This window comes from Bos javanicus, chromosome 20 (assembly GCF_032452875.1).
Source record: "Bos javanicus breed banteng chromosome 20, ARS-OSU_banteng_1.0, whole genome shotgun sequence".
Taxonomy (NCBI): domain Eukaryota; kingdom Metazoa; phylum Chordata; class Mammalia; order Artiodactyla; family Bovidae; genus Bos; species Bos javanicus.
The window spans coordinates 2,324,221-2,344,314 of NC_083887.1; the positions used below are offsets into that span (position 1 = coordinate 2,324,221).

General features: G+C 50.7%; 1 protein-coding gene and 1 long non-coding RNA gene across 5 annotated transcripts in view; one reads left to right on the forward strand and one right to left on the reverse strand.

The window, feature by feature from the left end:
- The window catches only part of KCNIP1 (potassium voltage-gated channel interacting protein 1), a 408,536-nt gene that overhangs the window by 165,305 nt on the left and 223,137 nt on the right, over positions 1–20,094 (forward strand). The window lies entirely within an intron of this gene.
- LOC133233406 (uncharacterized) overlaps positions 1,831–20,094 on the reverse strand; it is a 54,877-nt gene continuing 36,613 nt past the window's right edge. The window contains exons 2-3 of the long non-coding RNA XR_009731702.1: positions 8,814–9,301; positions 1,831–4,316 (exon numbers count right to left, since the gene is read on the reverse strand). This is a non-coding gene — a long non-coding RNA (uncharacterized LOC133233406). The remainder of the gene's footprint in view (positions 4,317–8,813; positions 9,302–20,094) is intronic.

The window sequence follows — 20,094 nt, forward strand, 5'->3', positions numbered from 1 at the left end:
ATCTTTGGCTGGCCCGTGAGCTTACGAGAGCCACATTTGCAAACCCATAGGCCTGGGGCTGTTTCCAGCCCTGATGTTCTGGCAGCTTCTTCCTGATCTCAGTATAGAAAGAAACAGGAAGGAGAGGAAGTGAGAGAGAGAGAAGAGGAAAAAAAAAAAAAAAAACAAGCCAGTGCCTAGTTTTCCCTCCAAAGCAAACCTTGTGAGCCTCATCTGTATAGGATTTGGAACAAAGGAATCTCGGTGCTTTGATTATCATGTCTGCAGTGGCTGTTGAAATAAGTCTGACACTCACCAGTGCCTTAGTAGGAATTAGAGTTACATCGGAAGACCTGAGGCTACTGAGTAAACCGATTAGCTGCTTGCTCTGCGTTGATAGGTTTTCCCCACCCCCAGGTCATAAATAGGGCCGCGGGAGACAGCAGAAGAGTGCTGGGCCGCAGTACTCGAGGACGGGGCCGTGTGCCTCCAGGAAGCCGAACCGACTGATGCAGACGGGGGGGGGCGCTCACCTGCTCCTGCCAAGAGGTCTCCCCTGGGCCAGGGACTGCAGCCCGAGGAGTGCAGCGGGCGGTGGTGAGCATCCTTGGAGCAGACTGATGCTGACTGGATTGCCAGGTGATGCTCTGGGACGCCCTTCCCCAGGAACGCGGAAGCCTTCTGCCAGGCACAATTACTGCATGGGTAATTACACGATTCAGAGCCTGCTGGAGAATCCTGGGCTGGTGCCAGAGCAGAGAGGCAGGGATTTGGGACTGTGACCGGTGCCTGCTTCTCAGGGCTGAGTTTGAAAGAAAGGGGTAATCACTTGGCCTCCTGAGAATCCTAGCTGGCAGGGCCGGCTAATGCAAAGCCGATAGAGCCCGGAGTTGATGACTTCACTCTTTCCTCTGCCCCCCGCCTCCAGGAGGGGTCCCAAGGTTCTAACCTAAGCTCTTTTGTGTTCTCCCTGCCTGGGAGAGCCCATCGCCCCGACAAACACTGTCAGTGCCAAGTACTCCAGCACCCACGTCCCCCTCTGAGCCTCAGCCGTGCATCTCCAAGTCACGCTGGGCATCTCCTTCGGATGTCTACTGCCGCTCATCACGCTCCAAACTGAGCTCCTCTCCACCTTACCCTGATCTGCAGCTCAGCCCTATTTTCTCGGTCAGCACCACCCCAGACTCCCAACCAGAAACGCAAAAATCCTTCTAACCTTCTCCTTCTCCCCCTCCACCTGCAGGTCATCTGAGGCCAGGTTGTGTCATTTTCAGAGCGGACGTGGCTCTTATATTCTTCCTGTCCTCCTGCCCCCACCCAGGGTCGTCTCTGGCTTCCTTCCTGGGGCCTCCTCACTGGCCTCCCTGCCTGCATCCTCACTCCCTTGAAACCATCCTCCCCACCACTTCCAAATCCATCTTTCTCAATGTGACTCTGGCCCACCTTTCCATGCTTAGCGCCCTTCAGTGGTTTCCCAGCACCCTGGGAGCCAGGCTTACTCCTTCAGACTCTGCTCAGGCCCTGTCCCGTCTGGCCACACCTCTGCGCTGCATCTCCTGCCGCACTCACGACAGTCAGCACTATTGGACGCCACGGTGCACGTCCTCTAGTTCCTCAGTATGGCCTTGCTGTGCCTGAAAGTGTGGGTGGAGTGGAAGGACGAGCACCTGGGCTCTGAAGCTGGACTAAGGTTTGAATCTTGACTCCATCACTGGGTAACCTTGGGCAAGTCACTTGTCCCGAGTGTTCTGTCTTCTGATCTACAATATAGAAATAATAGTAACAAAAGAACCTATCCCTTGGGGTCATCGGGAGGGGTCAGTGCAATAACTCATGTGGAGCCCTCAGAACTGAATTTGTACACAGTAGCTCTTTTATTGAATGTTTGCTGCACGTCCCAAGGTGGATACTCAGAACACAGCAAATCTCTCCCCTGCCCCCCAAAAAAGATTTGAACCGGTCCACGTCTTCGTTTTCCAGAGGGGGAAACTGAGGTCCTGAGAGGCAAAGGGGCCGACGCCTTGCCACCTGAGGTGCCTGGCTCCTGACCCGAGCCTGGAGCTCTGTATTCCGAGGCCCAGCCCACCGAGCGTGGAGTCGGACAGCCCGCTCTGGACAGTCACATGCTCTGAGCTCTCCAAGGGCTCACCAGAGGAATCTCTTCCCTACACAGTCCCCTGAGAAGTGGGTGGGAGTAGGGGAGAAGAAAGTTGCAACTTGGTTTTGTCCCAGATGGGATGAATGAAGGGACATCTGATGGCTGGTGCAGTTAGTTGGGGGGTGGGGGGCAAGTGGGGCTTGTATCCAAGGCTTGGGGAACTTTGGCTTCCCTGGTGGCTCAGATGGTAAAGAATCTGCCTGCAAGAGACTTGGGTTTGATCCCTGAGTGGGGAAGATCCCTTGGATAAAGGAATGGCAACCCACTTCAGTATTCTTGCCTGGAGAGTTCCATAGACAGAGGAGCCTTGAGGGCTACAGTCCATGGAATTGCAGAGTTGGACATGACTGAGCGTCCAGCACTTACCAGTTGAATAACCTTGAGCAAGTGACTCAACCTTCCTGTGCCTCAGTTTGCTCTTCTGTAAAATGAGGGATCAAAACCCCCAGGCGGTGTTGTGAGGATGAGGGCCTAAATGCCCCCACGTAGTGCCCGGGACTTAACAAAGCCTAACAGGGCATGACCAACGCTGCAGGGTCTGCAGCTCACCCGTCTCTGCACATCATCAATGTGTGTTCCCTTTCTGGATGACAGAGAAAGGAAGACCTCCGTGAAAACCCCAGATAGAGCTTTGCTGATTGGCAGTTTTTCGAGTTAATTTGGGAGCCTTGACTTTGGCGGCCATATGTCTCTGACTCAGGCTGCAGTTTTGCAATGCCAGCCAAACGTGGTGACAGGCCCCTTTCCTAGGCAGCTGAGCAGAGGCAGGAGTGCTCTGGAAGCTTCTCCTGGGGTGGAGGGGGGAGGGGCGAGCCATCTGATTCCCCAGGGTCTGCCTGGATGAAGGCATTCATTCCAGTGATTGTGTCTCTGGCGTTCCCCTTGGCAAGGGGTGATGGTTAGTTCCTGTCCTATGCTTAGAAGCCTCACATCTGCCAGTCGCCAGGGAGACAGTGCCACCGTCCAGAACGCTAGAGCCAGCCAGGCTGCTCTCCTGGGGCGGACTCGTCTCCAGACTCCGTGCAGTTCCATCTCACAACCATCCTTGGAATTTCTTTCCAGCGCCAGGCCCCAGCTTAGTCCCGCCGAGTCTCCCAGTGCCGGCTCCCACTGCCAGCCCTGGCTTATCAGGTACTTTCCCCTTCTGCTGTTTTTCAGTCACTCAATTGTGTCCGACTCTGACCCCATGGACTGCAGCACTCTGGGCTTCTCTGTCCTTCTCTATCTCCCAGAGTTTGCTTAAACTCATGTCTATTGAGTCCGTGCTGCTATCTAACCATCTCATTCTCTGCCGCCCTCCTCTCCGTTTGCCTTCAATCTTTCCCAGCATCAGGATCTTTTCCAAGGAGTCAGTTCTTCCATCAGGTGGCCAAAGTATTGGAACTTCAGCTTCAGCATCAGTCCTTCCAATGAATATTCAGGGTTGATTTCCTTTAGAATTAACTGGTTTGTTTTCCTTGCTGTCCAAGGGACTCTCAAAAGTCTTCTCTGGCACCACCATTCAGAAGCCTTCTCACCTACCACTGGGTTCCAAATCCGGCTCTTTCACCTTCCAGCTGTGTGAACTTGCTGAGCTCGTGTCACATTCCTGGGACTCACTTTCCTCATTTGTAAAAGTCAGTTGTTGAGACAATGAAGTCTGCACACTGTTAGTCTGCAGCCCCTATGTGGCAGCATATTGAAGAGGGGGGTGGTCTGTGCAGGCAAGAGACATGGTCAAAGACAGGGGATGGGGTTGAGGGTGGAGAGGTTCTTTCCTCCTCTTGCATATCAAGTGTCTGCTGAGCCCAAAACATGCCCCTCCAATTGAGGATCTATCCTTCTGGGCCTTGCAGATTTGTTGGAATTGGAGAATCACAAATGAAACCCAGGGGGTGGCATGTAGGAGAGGAAGACGAGACGGTGTCTGTGGCTTTCATCCCGTCCTCGCTGTTCAGGACACTTCTGTCCAGCCTCGCACCCACACCCTTCGTCTGGCCAGCACTTCCTGTCCTCTGGAACTTGGCATGCACAACATCTCCTCCAGGAAGCCTTCCTATACCTCTCCTACATCCCAAAGCTGGATGAGATGACCCTTCTCCAGGTTTCAGGTCACCAGCACCAGGAGCCCAGCACGAAACTCCAGACCATGAGGCTTCAAGGTCTGAGTCAAAGCGTCTTCAATCTACAGTGCTTGACACTGAAAGAAAGGGAAAGTGTTAGCCTCAGTCGTGTCCAGCTCTTTGCGACCCCTCTGCCCATGGCATTCTCCAGACAAGAGTACCGAAGTGGGTTGATGTTGGAGCTATGTGTTCAGTTACTTATCTGCTAACATTCTGCCGTATTACAAAGGAGAGTTGAGACAACTGAATGTGTGCATGTTTGCTGGGCTGAGGTAGACTGAGGGGGCAGGGGTGCTAGGCCAGGAGAGCTACGTGATCATGGCATCAGAAAGACCTGGGGGCGGAATTCTGATCCTAGCCTTGTGGCTTCTGTGGTCCTCTGGGGAAGTCATTTTCCTCCTGGAATCTCAAGGAGCCCATAACTCATAAAATAAGGCTATGAATGACCTGAGGGACCCAGTATGAGATCCCTGCCGAGGTCAGAGACGAGGCAGAACCTGGAGATGAGTCTGACATTGGCCTCTCAGGCTGTTCAGGGATGGTCCAAAGACCCACAGCAGGTGGTCACTAGTTATTTTGCAAAAGTGCAGACTTGAAGGGCCCTCCTTGGAGGCCTGGAGATGTGGGAGGATCACTGAGCTGGAGGTTTGCACACGTGCTTACACACTCACACTCCCGTCCCCAGCAGGCACATCGTAAGACAGCTGCAGCTTTCTCTGCCTGTCCTTGGGCTCTTAGTAACAGTGAGAACATCAAGTAAATAAATAAGCAAATAAAACACCTTTGTTTTGAGAGTAACGATGTCATCTAATGCCATATAGCATGTGTTCGAGTGGCAAATTTCATCTTAATAGTTTCAAAAACAATGATCGTCCTGTATGTATAGATGCGGTGGTTCCAAAGGGGGCATTTTCTCTTTGTCTTTCACTGCACGTGGGGGAGGTGGCACGCCGCAGTGGTATCTGTGAGCTGGAGGATTCAGGAAGGCTTCTGGAGCTCACCTTGGAGCTTACCTTGGAGCTTCGAGGATTGCAGTCAGTTCTGCCCAGGGCCTGCCCTGGGGGGAAGTCTGCATCTCAGTAGCCATCCTACTCAGGCTGCTGGGGCTCAGCCTGCCTCCCAGCTGTTCGGGAACCAGAGGCTGCCACAGCTCCTTACCACCACCCCCCTCTCATCTCTCTCGGTACCCTGCCCCAGTCAGCAGGCCCTTTTCTCAGGAGGGAGCTGCAAGCAGCCTCTGAGCAGCAGGACAGCTGTTTCGAAGGCCCGTTAGACCCTCCCAACACCCTGTGGGCCAGTGCGAAGAGCTGTAGGCCAGAATTCAGTTCCGCTGTGGTATTTGCTGTGTGGGCGGCCTTCCTTATCTGTAGAACGGACCACTCTGCACAGCCGGCATGAGGAACTCACAAGAAGTGTTCTGTCCCGTACCGGGGCATAGCAGGAGTTGCAGAAAACCTAGCCCATCTGCCTCAGATGTCTGGAAGATGATTGGAAACAAATGTCCAAGAGTGTGGCGATTCCCTGGTGGCTCATCAGTAAAGAATCTGCCTGCAATGCAGGAGACATGGGTTCGATTCCTGGGTTGGGAACATTCCCTGAAGGAGGAAATGGCGACCCACTCTAGTCTTCTTGCCTGGAAAATCTCACAGATAAAGGAGCCTAGTGGGCTACAAAGAGCCCTAATGGGGTCGCAAAGAGTTGAACATGATTGAGCAACTGAGCACACTCACGCACAAACCATAGATTTACAAGGTAGAATAACAAAGTTGTCCAGGGTTAGAGCTTATGAATGGCTGTGTTGGGATTTGAACTCACATTAGACAGCCTGACTCCAGAGTGTAGACTCTTAGTCACCAGGTCTTAAAGTCTTCCCCAAAAGTGCCTCGCAACTCTCCCCTTCTGCGCCTTGGTTCTTGTTGATCTCTAGACTTTAAATGCTCTCCTTCCCATCTTTTCTCCCTTGGCAAAGCTATCCTTGAATGTTGTCTCCTCTGAATGGTTTTCTTAGGGATTAATGCTGAGCCTCCTTTTTACACTGCCGCAGTCACCAGCCCATTGCATAATGCTGTAGGCATATTTATTTCTGCTGGATGGCCAGCTTTTGGAGAGCAGAGACCATCTCTCTCATTTACCATTCCACACCCAGTACAGCGCCTGTCACATATAGGTGCTCATTGCTCATGAGATATTTGTTGATTGTTTAGGTGGCAATGCAATGAAATCAAAGCACAGAAGGTTTCCAGGACTCTGGGATAGGACTGTTATTGGTGGTGATGAGTATTATGGTTTTTTTTTTTTTTGATTTTAAATACTTTATTGCTACAAAAATGCTAACAATCATTTGAGCCTTCAGTGAATCATAATCTTTTTGCAACAGTAACATTAAAGATCACTAATCACAGATCATTAACAAATGTAACAGCAAAGAAGTTTGAAATACTGTGAAAATTACAAAAATTTGATACAGAGACACAAAGTGAGTGATTACTGTTGGAAAATAGACACCAATAGACTTGCCTGATACAGTGCTGCCACAAACCTTCAATTTGTAAAAAACACAGTTATCTGTGAAGAGCAACAAAATGAGGAATGCCTGTAGTTATAAGGCTATCAAATGATCTATTTAGTACTGTGTGAGTTTTGGTAATTTGTACTTTTAAACAAACTGGCCCCTTTCATTTAAGTTGTAAAGTTTATGTACTTAGATCTGTTCATAAGGCTTTCAATTCTGTGGCTCAGTAGTGATATACTATGTCTTTTCTGAGAGTTGTAGTTTGTGTCTTTTTTGTCAGTCTCACTACAGGTAACCTTCCTAAAGGATTATCACCTTCTTTTTTTATCTTTGCAACCAGCTTCTTAGTTTCATTTTTTTTCTTTGTGCTTGTTATGGGCTTATCCTGTTACTCTTTTCCTAGTTCCTTAAGAAGGAAACTTAGACTACTGGTTTGAAACCTATTTTCTAATGGAAGTATTTAGTGTTATGAATTTGTCAGCCATGATTCAGTTTTCCCCTCAAATTTTGATAAGTTACATCTCCTTTTTTATTCAATCCAATGTGTTTCTAAAATCTCATGAATATTTAGAAATGTGTTGTTTACTTTCCATGTGTTCAAAGACTTATCTAATGCTTTCTATCATTAATTTCTAGATTATTCGACTTCAGTTCTTTTAAATACGTTGAAATGTGTTTCATGGCCCAACACATCGTCTATCTTGATGAGCATCAACTTAGTTCTTGAAAAGAATGTCTGTTCTACTGTTGTTGTGTAGAGTATAATGTCGTAATAATGTGCAAATGCCAATCGGATCTTGTTAGTTGACAAAGTTCAGTTCTTCTGTATCTTCACTGATTTTTGTGTCTCTGTGGTTCTACTGGTTGTTGAGAGAGGTGTACCGAAATCACCAACTGCCATTCCAGATTTGCCCATTTTTCCTTTCAGGTCTATCAGTGCTGCTTCATGGTTTCTGAAGCTTTGTCATTTAGGGATACAGTTAGGACTGCTGAATCCTACTAGTGGATTTATGCAATATCCCCTTCTGTTTCTGGAATTTTCATTCCTCTGAAGTCTACTGATATAAATAGCCACTCTGCTTTATTCTGATTGTTTGCATGGCTTATCTTTCTCTATACACTTACTTTAAACCAACTTATATTCCTATATTTAAAGTGCATTCGTCAACAGTCTATAGTTGGGTCATGGTTTTTTTTCAATCCATTGTGTAAACGTCTTAACTGGTATAAATTATATTTAATATAACTGATACAATAGGGCTTAAGCCTGACATTTTACTGTTCATTAGGAATGAAGGAGGGACAAAGGAGAGTAGAAATACAGGGAAATACAATTGACAGTTCTCCTCTTGAGTTTCCTAATTTTGTTTGACAGTTGGAACAAGGACAGAGGAGCCTGGTGGTCTGCAGTTCATGGGGTCATAAAGAGTTGGACACGAGCACATGTACAAACAGTTATCTCAGAATTAAAAGTTGTTTCTAAAGACACTATGGATAAATCAAAATGGAATTTTAAAAATGTTTGCATAACCCACAAGAAGGCAGAAAAAGTGAAGTAGAGAATTGAACAACTGAGAGTATTATGTTAATAAGAGCACGTGTCAGGTACTACAGTGGGGGCTTTGCAAACCGCTCCTTTTAATCCTCCTAACGATGCTACTGATACCACTCTTCTCATTTCTCCCTTTTTGGGCCGCCCACATGGCATGTGGGATCTTAGTTCCCTGACCAGTGATCGAACCCATACCTCTTGAAGTTGAAGCTCAGAGTCCTAACCACTGGACGGCCAGGGATTCCTACACTTTTCTCATTTTGTAGGTGAGGAAACTGGGCCTCAAGCTGAGGAAATGACTTGACCAAAGACTAGAGTGTTATGTAACTGGGTTTCCAGGACAAGGGTGGGGCTGCCTGCCTCTCTCACAACCTCTGCCTCTCATGTCCAGAGAGCTGCCCACAGGATTGGCCCTTCAGCAGTTTGTGGCTTCCTGGGATCTACTGAGCGCTTTTCCTCCATTTAATTCTTGGCATTAGAAATTCTCCCTCCTCCTCAGTGGGAACTCACACTCAGCCTTCCTGCTGCGCTTGCATCTAAGGCTAAGATAGCAGAGGGACCCCCATGAAGCTTTATTTGGAAGAGGTCCACCTAGAAGTATGGAATTCATTTTTGGCCAGAGTGGCGGCAGAGACAAGCAGCTCTGTGGAGGCAGTGGTTCCGGGGTCGTCTCCCTCGTGTGGCCGTGGTGCCAGTGTTGAGCAATGGGAAAATGGGCGGGGTTCCTCCTAAAGAGGCCTTGAACGTTCTCTAGGTAGAACGGCTTCCAAACCTGATGCCTTGACCTCTTGGAGATTCTGTGAATTCCCAAATATCTTCTAATAACTTCTTTCTCTGTGTAAACCAGCTGGAGTGGATGCTAGTAGTTTGCAAGCTAGAGCCTTGCCTGACAGATGCATTTCCGCAGGACAGAGTATGTGGGTTTAAGACTTAACCCTCTTCTGAAGGCAGCGTGGGCTCTGGACTGTCAGTGGGATCCGGCGAGAACAAGGCGGCATCTGTAGAAAATTAAAGAGGAGAACTGATATGCTGATGGATCTTTGGGAGCTTTCTCCTTTTACTTTAGTACATTCACACTTTTGTGCTCACAGATCACCCAAGAGTGTTGTTAAAATGCAAATTCTGATCCTGGAGGTCTGGGCTGGGACCCAGGATCCTGTGCTCCTGACGCCTCGTTTCCCCAGGTTTCGTTGAAGCTGGTAGCCTGCGGATCACCAGTGAGATGGTGAGGTTCCTGTGTCCTAAGGCAGAACTTTGAATGTTACATAAATATCGACTTTGACTTCATGAAATAATGAGATCAGTCCTCCCCTGGCAAGTCCACGACTAACTATTATTCCTATCTTTGGTAATATCAGTTCTATGGCACCGGGAGCTTCACATCTCATAATTAGCAAGCTTTGTTATGCTGCTCCTGTTCCTAATGAGGACATTTTAATAATTTGCTTTGTTGAAGAAACAGGATTGGTTCCTTTAGCCCACAGTGCAGCATGAAAGGAATGTAGTTTGCTGTTTTTATATCTGACTCAGCCCAGGGCAGGCTGAAATGTGTGAGGCCCTGCAGAAGCCTCAGTCCCCCAACCCAGGGGATACAGGCCCTTGAGGCAGCCAGCACAGCCTCTGAAATCATCAAGTCCTGGCCCCACATCTTTCCAGACCGAGCTCACATTGTTTCCCATGGTCACCTGGCTGCAGGCCACTCTCAACTGCCTCAACAGGGCAGCCCTCTCTCTCTGCCAAGCCTGTGCACAGGCAGTGCCCAAGCCTGGAACAACCTCCCCACTGTCATCCTTACCCATCTGGTCAACTCCTTTATGATCTTCAAAACCCAGTTCCTGGGTTACCTCCTCTAGGAAGCCTTCCTTGACCCTCATCCTTTCTAGTCCTTACACTGACCTAAATCTTTATTTTAAAACTTTTTCTTGGCTTATAGCTTGCAGTCAGTTCAGACCACAAATTTGGATATGCAAAATATGTTGCTTTCATTATTATTCAGTAACTAAGCTTAATTTCAGCTTCAAGCCTTCATTCTGCCAAATGAAAGAAACAAAATTCTGATCAATTTAAGTTCTCCTCTGCCTTCTCTGGAGTTGCATTTTCATGTCAGAAAGTTGTTGCCATTGCTGGCAGGCAGGAGTGCTGAGGCATGGGGCAGAGTGGGGGCGTTTGGTCTTCAGTCGTCTGTCTATGCTGGCATCCACTTCACGTCCTTGACGTGCCTCACTTCAGGTCACAGGTCCATGCGTATCCCTGAGGTCTTCTCTGTATCTGAGCCTCAAAGCCTCTTTGAGTCCAGTTCACGCTCTCTCTCTCTCTCTCTCGGTCACAAGGCGATGGTGAGCTTTCTAGAATAAGGTCCTCTGACCCACACTCCCAGACTCATTATCCAGGACGCCCCATGAGACCATCTCGGTGTCCAGATCACAGGCCCCAAGGCTGTGTGGCTGCCCTCTGCTCTCAAGCCCACCTTAGGGACTCAGCTGGAGGGAAGGTCATAGTCCCTTTGCCGATGACCACCAGCAAACGCCTCGTCTTCTTTCCCCTTGGGTGGTTCTCCTCCTCTTCACCCCAGTTCAGGCAGATTTTAGATACAGGGCAGAGGAGAGGGCGGTCGGGCCCAGCTTCCTCTGACAGAGCAGGTAGCCTTCCAGATCTGTCGTTTTTTTCAGGTGTCCTTCACAGCTCTGGGTTTTTGGAATTCAGAGAGTCCACAGAATCAAAGCCTTTTCTCTGAGCACAGTTAGGTCTTTGCCTGCAGTAGTCAGAGTCTGTTCAGGGACTCAGAAGTCAAGCAGGGTCTTCTTTGTTCTCTGCTTTCTAGGAGACATCAGTGTGGATCACTGTGCCTGCACCCCGAACTGGGGAGGGGTCTCTGGGTGTTGAGAATAAGAAGAGAACGAACACAACAGACTCAGAGAGCTCAGAGAGGGTAAGGGAGCAGCTCCCTCATCTCTGCATTTCCAGAACCAGGCGTAGTGGAAGTGTGTGTTAGTTGCTCAGTCGCGTCTGACTCTGCCGTCCCACGGACTGTAGCCCACCATGTTCCTCTGTCCATGAGATTCTCCAGGCGAGAATGCTGGCCTGGGTAGCCATTCCCTTCTCCAGAGGATCTTCCCCACCCAGGGGTCAAACCCAGGTCTCTGGCATAGCAGGCAGATTCTTTACCGTCTGAGCCACTAGGGAAGCCCCAGGCATAGTGGAACAAGGGTTAAAACCAGCCAACATTCATAGAGAGTTTCTGGTGAGCTCGGCACACTCCTACCTACACTATTTCATAATCCTGCATAGGAGGTACTAATGCAGAGAGGGTCAGGTAGCTTGCCCAAGGCCACACTGCCAGCGTTTGCAGTCCCACCAGGCAATGTAAGCTGGGAGCTGTAACTACTGGGCTCCACTTCTTCATATGCCCAACACTTGGCACAGTGCCTGGAATTTGGCTCTGTAATTTCCTAGCTGAGTGGTATCAGGTGAGTCACTCAACACCTCTGAGCCTCACTTTCCTCATCTCTAGAATGGGGACAGTACTTGTGGGGAACACATGAACAAGGAGTGACTTGGGTTCAGGTTTGACGGACAGAGCTTCAACTTTGAGTCCCAAGACCCGCATGCACAAAGTTCAGATTTCATCTTTTAGATTGCAACCCTTGGGAAGTCACATCCTCTCTGCCAGTGCAAGTCTCCTGATCTACAAAACGGGTACAACCAACACCTCTGATAAGTAACACCCCTGAGGAACCTGCCTTGGTTCCAGCAGGGAGCATGGGCAGGAAGGCGATGGGCTGGGCTGGGGGAGCTGGCTGTGGTTTTCCTAGGCAGTTGTTCATTCATTGGTTCAGGGTCACCCCGGCCTCACTCTGCAGTCAGACTCTGCCCCATGGAAGCTCCAGACAGCTCTGGCTGCCCTGCCCAGAGGTGAGGCCTGGGGGATGCGAACCTGCAGGGTGACAGGTGGGAGCTCACGGGTCTCGGCTGTGGCGGCCACCTCCAGGGCCAGGGTCATTAGCAGCCAGGCCCCTCCTGCGCGCAGTGGTCTGTGCTGGCTGCCTCGGTTTCTCAGAGAGAATCTGATGAATGCGTTTCCCCCACAGCGGGGACTGCTTCCATTGTTTGTTTTTTCTCATTAGCTGCTAAATCATCCTGTGACTGCAGACGCTGCTGTCTCTGACTCAGTCGGCAGAGGTTACGGTCCCCGCACCATGCCAGCCGCCTGGGGGAGGTCTGGAGCAGGGGACCTTGCCAGGCTCTGTCTCAGAGGATGCAAATTAGGTTAGCTCCTGTCCTTGGGCTTCCCTGGTGGCTCAGTGATAAAGAATCCACCTGCCAATGTAGGAGACATGGGTTGAATCCCTGGGCCGGATCCCTGACTCAGGAAGATCCCCTGGAGAAGGAAATGGCAACCCACTCCAGTATTCTTGCCTGGGAAGTCCCATGGACAAAGGAGCCTGGTGGGCTGCAGTCCATGGGGTTGCAATGGGTCGGACAGAGCTTAGCAACTAAACAACACCACCACCTGTCCTTGGAAACTTCTGGAGGGAAGGAGGAGCAGAAAGTTCTCCTTGGTCACTGGCCTCATAACTCAGTGGAACATGATAGGGTGCCCTTGGGTGGGGGAAGAGGAAGGAAGATAAGAGCTTTCTTCAGTGTTGTTACTCTGTGCTAGAGGCCGAAACGAAAGGCTGGCAGCTTTCGTGGACTAGAAAAAGCCAGAAGATAGGTGTCTTCATTCTGGCTGCTCTAACAAATGTCTATAAATGACAAACATTCACTTCTTACAGTTCTGGAGGCTGGCAAGTCCAAGATCAAGGTTCTGGCAGATTCAGTGGCTGGTGACAGCCCACTTCCTGCTTCACAAGCTCATAAACATCTGTCTTCTTGCTGTGTCCTCAAGTGGGGGAAGGGGCGAGAGCCCTCTGGGGTCTCTTTTGTGTGTGTGCTCAGTTGCTCAGTTGCATCTGACTGTTGGTGACCCCATGGACTGTGTGTAGCCCACCAGGCTCCTCTGTCCATGGGATTCCCCAGGCAAGAATACTGGAGTGGGTTTCCATTTCCTTCTCCAAGGGATCTTCCCAATCCAGGGATCAAACCTGCATCTTCTGTGCTGGCAGGTGAATTCTTTACCACTGGGCCACCAGGGAAACCAGGGCCTCTTCTATTGTTCTTCAGTCGCTCAGTCGTGTCCGACTCTTTGTGGCCCCATGGATTGCAGCAGGCCAGCCTTCCCTGTCCTTCACCATCTCCCAGAATTTGCTTAAACTCATGTCCACTGAGTCGGTGATGCCATCCAGCCATCTCATCCTCTGTCGTCCCCTTCTCCTCCTGCCCTCAATCTTTCCCAGCATCAGTGTCTTTTCTAATGAGTTGGCTCTTGGCGTCAGGTGGCCAAAGTATTGGAACTTCAGCATCAGTCCTTCCAATGAATATTCAGGGTTGATTTCCTTTAGGATTGACTGGTTTGATGTCCTTGCTGTCCCAGAGACTCTCAAGAGAGTTTTCCTGCACCACAGTTTGAAAGCATCAATTCTTTGGCCTCTTTTATCAGGGCACTGATCTCATTCATTAAGATCACATCCTCATGACCTAATCACCCACCAAATGCCCCATCTCCTAATACCATCACATTGGGGGTTAAGTTTCAACATATGAATTTTTGGGGGACACAAACATTCAGACCATGGCACCAGGAAACAGGATTATACATCTCTCTGCTTCCCCAGCAACACTTAGTAAGTGTGCAATGAACTCTCAGCTCCTGTTGATAAAGGACCAGAGAAAAGAGGGGAGGGAACCACCTCCAGAGGCCCCCTCCTACTTTGTCCCCAACTTTTGTAAATCTGGCACCTCCTACCCCAGTTGTTCTCCTTGGGTGAATGCTCAGCCTCTGAAAACCTGCAGGAAATGCTAAAGTCCCAGCCTGTCCACCCCCACCCCTTGCCTCTCTTGCTTCTTGAGGCCTTTCCTTAAGCAAACATTCGCCTCTCATGTTTATTCAGGGAGTGAGAATTAATATCATTGTAAATCTACCTCAAACATAATTAAGAGGGTAAATCTACTTTAAAAAAAAAAAAATCTGATCACTCATCTCCAGACCAAATAAATAAACTTTTAAATATGGGAGATGTGCAGCCTCATGGGGCCTGAGCTCTGATTCTTTCTGCCAGAAGAACATGGAGGTGGAAAGAGTCCTCGGAGGAATCATCTCCTCCAGTCCCATCAGTGTAGAGATGAAGCTCAGTGTTCTCATCTGTGAAATGGCATTCGTAATATCCATCTTCAATGGCTGTCTCGAGGATTGTCTCTGCTGAGTCTCCTCCTGAATATTAGCTCCATAAAGGCAGGATTGTGTTTGTTCCTTGCAGCATCCCAGGGCTTCCCACATGGTAGGTGCTGCCTGCTAAGTCACTTTGTGAGTCGCTCTGTGCAGCCCTATGGACTGTAGCCCGCCAGGCTCCTGTGTCCACGGGACTGTCCAGGCAAGCATACTGGAGTGGGTTGCCATGCCCTCCTCTAGGGGCTTTTCCCCACCCAGGATCAAACCCTCCTCTTTTACATCTCCTGCATTGGCAGGCAGGTTCTTTACCATTAGTACCACCTGGGAAGCCCTGGAAGGTGCTGAATAAAAATAAAATCATCAAACTTTGAAACCCAGAGAACGGCAGCGACTTGCTCAGCCTCACACAGCAAGTCAGAGCAGAGCCCGGATTGGAACTGAGGACTCCTGGGTCCTAACCTGGGAGCTGCTTCCATTAGCCCTGGGCAGATATGGTTTGCTGCCTTATTCCACTGATTGCTACTGTCTGTGACCTTGGACACCACCTCTTTTTCCCTGGACCTCAGTTTTCCCATCAATAGAATGGGTGTATTATTAGCAACCAGGTCATATCTTGACCTTAGTAATTAGGCCAAACCCTGTCCCATCTTCTCCAGGAGCTGACCATTTTCTGTCCAGACTGTGGCCCACAACCTTTTCCCTACTATCATCAAAATCACCCTCTCCTCCTCTGACCTTCCTTTCTCTCTCTGTCCTCCCCAAGGGTGAAATAGTGGAATGCAAACATTTCCCAGCTGCCAGCCCAGTCCCACCAGTCAAGCTAGAGTGAGGAGAGGAGAGGGATCAGAGCCCCCCTCTCCCACCCGCACTCCTGCTGAGACCTTAAGGAAAGCGGGGCTACCCTGTGATTTAAGTCTCCCTCACTCCCTCACCCGCAGTGCCGCAGAGTTAAAGATGACCTTGGCAAACGGCCTTATGTATTATCTGCCTGGTGCAGAGAGCAGAGTCAAAGAAAACCTGCTCACAAGTCTAGAGAAGCTGCTGATAGGGGGCTGGGTGGGGGAAGGGCAGAAAAAGGGGGAGGCAGGGTGGCAGGACATGTCCCCCGGGTGTTAGGCGAGATGAATTAAGAAGAGAGTTGCGCCTGTGAAGCTCTGTGCTGGAAAAATCATCTCTGAAGAGAGATTGCACCCTGGAGCTTCACCAGGAAGGGGCCTCACAGAGAGACACTGGGCAATAGCCAGCTTTCCCCAGACACACACCCTCACCGCCATCCTTGGCCCTTCAGGCTGGTGGCTCAGAGAGGTTGCGGCCCTGATCTAAACAGAGCTTCTAGAACCTTCTCTCCTGCCAAGGCCGGATCATGCTGATGATGAAAGCAGCCTGGCACTGGGGCCTCCAGGCCTGGCTTCTACCATCTGGACTCTGCCGTGTGACCTTGGGCAGTCACTTTGCCTGTCTGAACATGTGTAAATAAGGAAACTAACACCCAACTCAAGGTAGTGGGCAGAACCACAGGGAACAACGGTTAAGAGCATGAATGAGGGAGTCGGAGTCAGGTAGTCCATATTCTGTGATTTAGTGTCCCCACTGAGCCTCAGTTTCCCCATCGGTAACATGGGCCTGCGTAGCTGTCTGCTTCCCCTTTTCCTGCTTGCACTCACCCTTGAGCTGGACAGTCTCTGTTTCTGCCTCCTTCTTCCCGTGTACCAGGAGGCTGACCTGGGAGGCCCCTATCAACGAGGCCCTGCCTCTGGCTTCTGACTGTTCTAATTTTTATTTATGTATTTTGGGGGGTGTTCTGAGTCTTCACTGCTGCGCGTGGACTTTCTCTGGTAGCAGGGAACTGGGCTACTCTGTTACGGTGCCTGGGCTTGTGGGGCTTCTCTTGCTGCGGAGCATGGGCTGTGGGCACACGGGCTCAGTAGTTGTAGCACATGGACTTAGCTGCCCTGTGGCATGTAGGATCTTTCCGGACCAGGGATCTCACCTGTGCCCCCTGCATTGGCAGGCGGATTCTTAACCAGCGGACCCCCAGGAAGTCCTGGCTGTTGTAGGTGGAGTCACCAGGAGACACAGGATGGGAGGAGAGTGACTTCAAGGGACCCACCCCTGGCTCCGTCCCGTGGGACTGTAGTGAGGCGCTCAGCCCCTCGACAGAGGACCGGGTCTCTCTCAGACTGCCCTCTGCATCCAGATCTTTCTGTCTCTAGGTTTTGACAGCTTCCTTTATTCTTGGGATTGGCGTGCTAAAGGCACCCACTGTTCTGGCCCAGAGATTGGCACCATCCACGGTCTCCCACACCCCACCGTCACCACTGTCAACAGTGCCTTTGTTACGCTGCCTCAGTTTACCCAATCTGAGTGGGCTTTGTGACTGAAGCGGCTGTCTCTGTGTCCACAGACCCGGCTCCATTGCCCTTTGGGCATTTCAAGCAAGAAGACTCCCCACAGCTGAGTGCAGCTGTATGCTACACCCTGAAACCTCACAACCTCACCTAAGCTCTCAAATAGCCCTGGGAGGAAGTGACTGTGGTTCTTCCCATCTTGCACATGAGGAAACCGAGGCTCCAGGAACTGTTCTCAGCCAGGAGTCTAACTATTCTGCAACCCCCAGCGTGGGCAGGGGAGCCTCTGAGCACACGCAGTGCAGACTCCCAAGGCTCGTTCTCTGGTGGACACATCCTCCTCAGCCACTCTGGGAACACATCAGTCTGCAGTCGGGCTGATAATCAAGCAGGGTGACTTGATGAAGCCCGCAGAGCCCTGACATAGCAGATGCATGAGATGCTTAACTATTCTATTCTGATTGTCATTAGAAGGGGATGACAGAAGATGACATGGCTGGATGGCATCACCGACTCGATGGATATGAGTTTGGGTAAACTCCGGGAGTTGGTGATGGACAGGGAGGCTTGATGTGCTATTCATGGGGTCGCAAAAAAATCGGACAGGACTGAGCAACTGAACTGACAGTCACCCTAAGGCAGTTCCTTCTTCACAGCCTGAGGCTCCTGTTCTCCTAATCACCTTGACCTTGGACCCTGCTAGGTCAGGGCCACAGGAAGGGTCTCTCCACCCAGGCAGTTTCTCCTCCGTCACTCCTCGGGCCCTCCCCATACCCAAGCCTGCCTCCAGGGCCTTCTGTCACTTCCTGCTTCTCTCCTTCTCTGCCTAGAGCCTAGGCAGCCGGGAGGAAACTCGCTGTTACTTTGAGGATGTGAAATATAATTAGAGTCAAGGCTTCAGCTCAGAGTGAAAGGTTCAGGCTTGCAGTGAGTCAAGGTGGAATTTTGCTGCTGAGTGAGGGACGTTGAGGAGGTGAGGGGGGGACACTAGGCAGCCCCCCAGCACTGCTCATGTCCCATGACGTACATGGTGTGCCCTCCAGTCCTCATCCCAGAAGTCTCCTGTGAATGCTGCCCAGGCCCTGCTCAGAAGCTCTCCACCCACAGAGGAGACAGCTCGAGGCAGCAACCACAGCGTGCTCGGTGCTCCAGCAGGGGGCACCTCTCTTTCCACACGCCCAGAGAGAGGACCCCTCTTCACCACGTGGTCCTGTAAGGCAAGCTCCTGGCGCTTACACACTCAGTGAGCCAGTATTGTTCAGTGAATCCAATTTTGGCTTCCTTCGTTGGGTTACCCTCTAGGGGGACCCACTAAACAGGGACTGGCCCCAGGGCTCTGGGCTGCCTTCCTGTCCTTCCTTCCCTGGTTTCACATGTTCTCCTCCCAGCCTTGAACAGCTTCCATATACAATTCGCAGGATCTGTGATCATGACCTCCAAAATAACCCTTGGCTCTCTCACTTCCTTTCACCTCCTCCACAGCCTCCCGGGCCCAGGCTAGCCTCCTGCCTCTCCTGGACTGTTGCCATAGCTTTCGGACTGTCGGCTACGAGTCACAGTCAGTTCACACATAACGTTGAGTTTTCCTGGGTGGGGAGTGGGGAGAGATTCCCGTGAGATCTAAAAGGGGAAGCAGCATATATTGGGAGCCTCGTTATAACGAGAGGTCACAGGCCCAGAGAGAGAAAGTGAACAGGGCATGTCCAAACAGCAGGCTGGTGGGGCCACTGAAGCCAGAATCCAGGCTGAGAGACAATTACTATTATTACTACTATTTAAAAAATCAATCTCTTCTTATTTCAGCTCAGGCATGAAGTCACTGGGGAGGATAAATTTTTACTCACCCTGTATTCTTGGTATGCAGCTTAATTGCCCTGAGAAAGGAGAGGTCTGGGTTCAGAAGATGCACTTATAGAGATGGCTGGGCTGCACGATTGACACCTGCTAGTTAACAAGTTACTTGCTGAGCGCCTGTGCTATGCCAGGTGCTAGGACAGCGGAGAGCAGGCCAACCAGGCCCTTGCTCTCCTGGGCCTTGAAGTCTAGTGGGAGTGACAGGGCAATAGGCAGGTGAACAAACAAATTCACAAGATGCATTTAAGTTGGGGTAAGCACTACCGGGGCTTCCCAGGAGGCACTAGTGGTAAAGAACCTGCCTGCCAGTGCAGGAGACTTAAGAGACACGGGTTCAATCCCTGGGTCAGGAAGATGCCCTGGAGGAGGGCGTGGCAACCCATTCCTGTATTCTTGCCTGGAGAATCCCATGGACAGAGGAGCCTGGCGGGCTACAGTCCACAGGGTCACAAAAAGTTGGACACAATTGAAGGGATTTAGCATGCATGAAAGCACTATTGGAAAAATAAAATGGAGCGATGAGATGAGACTCCTGGTGGAGGCAGGGGCCACTTTGGCTAGAACAGTCAGAAATATGAGGAGTGGGGCAGTTCTGCTGAGCCCAGAAAGCTGAGAAGGAACCGCCAGCCACAGGAAGAACCTGTGTTAGCAGAAGTACCAGGAAGCCACGGAGAGGGGGGCGTAGAGGAAGGCCTCAGGGAGGTCTTCAGGAGCATGACCAAGAGTGTGGACTCCACTCCAGGTACAAAGGGAAGCTATGGAAAGGCTCTATGCTTTCCATAGAAAGTGATAAACCGATGTGAGGAAACTAAGATTTTTTAGCCAAGGAAATGAGCCCAGGAGGCTTACTGGGGCATGGCTCCCTAGCCCCCGTCCTGCGGAGAGAACAGATGGGTTTCCCGGAGGGTACGCCTGTCCAGAAGCCACACCCGCTCCACTCTGCAAAAGTCTCTAAGGGTTTATGTAGAGGTAGCTGGAGGAGGCTGCTCGAGCCGGGCCGCCCTGGGACTGACTGGCAAGTAGAAAATGAATCCCCATTCCTCACACAGCTTCCAGGTCATGAGTTATGGCAGCAACAGCCTGGCACTGCTGCGTGGATCACAGGGACGGTAGATTATCCGCAATTACACAGCAACCACGGGCCTTCCCGCATGACAGGGGACAGTTCACAGAGCCCCCCGCGTGAGGAGGACTCCCCCTCCCTTGGCACAGCAGAGTGGAGAGAGGTTGAGAACACCGAGCGCTGCGCCTTGCTCAGTCACGAGATCTCGATAGTGACCCCCAGCCCATCCTGGCAGGGCCCTGAAGCTTCTGAAACATC